The sequence below is a fragment of the Octopus bimaculoides genome, chromosome 3 (assembly GCF_001194135.2).
Source record: "Octopus bimaculoides isolate UCB-OBI-ISO-001 chromosome 3, ASM119413v2, whole genome shotgun sequence".
In the NCBI taxonomy this organism is placed as follows: domain Eukaryota; kingdom Metazoa; phylum Mollusca; class Cephalopoda; order Octopoda; family Octopodidae; genus Octopus; species Octopus bimaculoides.
In genome coordinates this window covers 27787909-27790697 of record NC_068983.1, presented here as the reverse complement: position 1 = coordinate 27790697, position 2789 = coordinate 27787909, and the positions used below count along the sequence as shown (strand labels likewise).

The window sequence follows — 2789 nt, the reverse complement described above, 5'->3', positions numbered from 1 at the left end:
TATATATATATATATATATATATATCTGTATATAAATGTGTACGTACTATAAAATCTATATCTACTTATCATCTATCTATCTATATCTAAAATTACACACTCACACAGATACATTAACACATACACACTTATTCGCACAGGAATACACATATATATGTAAGTGTGGTGTGTGAATAAACACAGGCACACTTTACGCTTGTTTATATATATATATATATATATATATGCATGTATGTATATGTGTATATATATATATATATATATATGGACAACACGTATATAAATATGTATATATGTATGCTGATTATATTTATATAAATATATACATACATACATCTTCGAAACGCCGGTGTTAAAACGGGGGTAGCTGATGAAGAAGAATATTCTCTATGTGGCTTGTGTGTTTTCTCGTCTACGTTTTGTTTGCAATGTCCTGTACCCAGTTATGTACCTATACATACAGGTGGATGTCGGTATGCGCATACCTGTACGTATATGTGCATATGCTCATTTACTATTTGTTTTTATATATATATATACATACATATCCACATATATATATTTGTGTGTAGGTATGGATATAACAATGCCCACAAAATCTTTGAATATGAACTGATAAGAACTGAATGTAAGGCTGACAATTTAATTTTATAATTTATATTTCATATTAAATGTATATGTCTGTGTTTGTGGTTGAGGGCTTTATGCGTAAAAAATGGCAAACAATTCTCCTATATTTTAATGCATCTACACTTATTTCTACATATTTCTGCCTATATATATATATATATATATATATGTGTGTGTGTGTGTGTGTGTGTGTGTGTGTGTGTGTGTGTATATATATATATAAATATGTGTAGGCAATATAGGATATTTATAGAATATGTTACAGGTGCGCAAGTGAGTTTGTGCCCGAGAACGTGTAAAGTAGGTAGAAAAGAGGAGAAAGCTAGAGACATATATAGATAGGCGAGAGAGAGTAGGAGGGGAAGTAGGTATTTGCAGAGCAGGGAGGGGATAGAAGTGTGAAAGAAAGAAGGGGAGACAAAGAGAGAGAAATAGAGAGAGGGGTGGACAGAGACGTAGAGTGGGAGAGAGAGAGAGAGAGAGAGAGAGAGAGAGAGTGGGGAGATAACTGTCACTCTTCCCATAACATGTCTCTTTTTCAAGTTTGATTTCCACTGATATGTCCACTCACTCTCTATTTCTCTCTCTCCCTCTCTGTGAGTCTGTCTGTCTGTCTCTCTCTCTCTCACATACACGCTTATGAACAAACACATGCACAAAGCGAAAGCTACATATAACTGGACTTGTGTTTGTGAAATACATATACATATCTACATACATTTATACATACATGTGTATATAAGATATACATATACATACATACATACACACACATGCATATATATATATATATATATATATATATTTATATGTTTGTACACCTTATATACACATGCATACAAACACACACACATATTTGAACGTGTGTGAACTCCTATTTAGTAGGCATAGATTATACACAAATGCAAATATACAAATATATATAATACGTTATACATTATACAATCACTCAAATGCATATACTCAGACACATTCACACGTGTACACAAATAAACATACACACACACACACACATGATTCACTGAAAGCCTTGGGCGAAACTACATGTTTCGTGTGTGTGTGTGTGTGTGTGTGTGTGTGTGTGTGTGTGTGTGTGTGTGTGTAATTTATATATGTATGTATATGTATATCTATGTCTATATAAGTATATATATGCATTGTATATATACATATATATTCATATATGCATATATATATATATATATATATATATATCTATCTATATCTCTCTCTCTCAATCTCTCTCTCTCTCTCAATCTCTCTCTCTCTCTCAATCTCTCTCTCTCTCTCTCTCTCACTCTCTCTCTCTCTCTCTCTCTCTCTCTCTCTCTCTCTCTCTCTCTCTCTCTCTCTCTCTCTCTCTCTCTCTCTATATATATATATATATATATATGCTTATATTTATATGATGCAATATAAATTGAGTAAACTTGATTAAAAGCCGTGAAATGTCGTTGAGTAATCAGTACATAAGACGGTATTGAATAATTAAAAATAAAAATGGTTATACATATTTTGCCGAACAACTGGCCAGCTAAATATGTGTGTACTCGTGTGTGTATGTCTGTACGATACTTTGTTTGTTTGTGTGTGCGTGTGTGTGTGTGTGTGTGTGTGTGCGTGTGTGTATGCGTGTGTGTATCTGTATGTACGTGCATACGCGTGTGTTGGTGTTGCCTGATATTGCAGAATCGAATTACGCTATATTAAGGAGGTCTAATAAGACAGAAACATGTCAAGTGATTATATCTCTTGGCTTATAGAGAGGGTAGCGTCCCAAAATGCTTTCCAACATATCAGAAAATTTCAGTCAATTGATATTGTTGGAGTTATGTCCCTTGATTTCTGAGATGACACTTGTGAGAGATGCCTGCTATATTTGCAGATTGCCTTTCTTTGTTAACCAATGTGCTTCAATTTCGTATGTCTCATACGTGCGACTTCACAAACAACAAGTATTCGTATTAGATTATCTGTTTATCTATCTATCTATCTATCTATCTATCTATCTATCTATCTATCTATCTATCTATCTATCTATCTATCTATCTATATATCTATCTATATATCGACGTTTTGGCGGCGAGGTTGGCCCTTGACCAACACTTCAACGCCAAACACGAAGGGTGCGTTGTCAGGGCTAGGATGCGTGCTCTAAG

The 2789-nt window shown here is 33.9% G+C and overlaps 1 protein-coding gene across 1 annotated transcript in view; it reads left to right on the top strand.

The window, feature by feature from the left end:
- The window catches only part of LOC106876626 (neuronal acetylcholine receptor subunit alpha-10), a 428202-nt gene that overhangs the window by 996 nt on the left and 424417 nt on the right, over nt 1-2789 (top strand). The gene's annotated exons all lie outside the window — the stretch shown is intronic.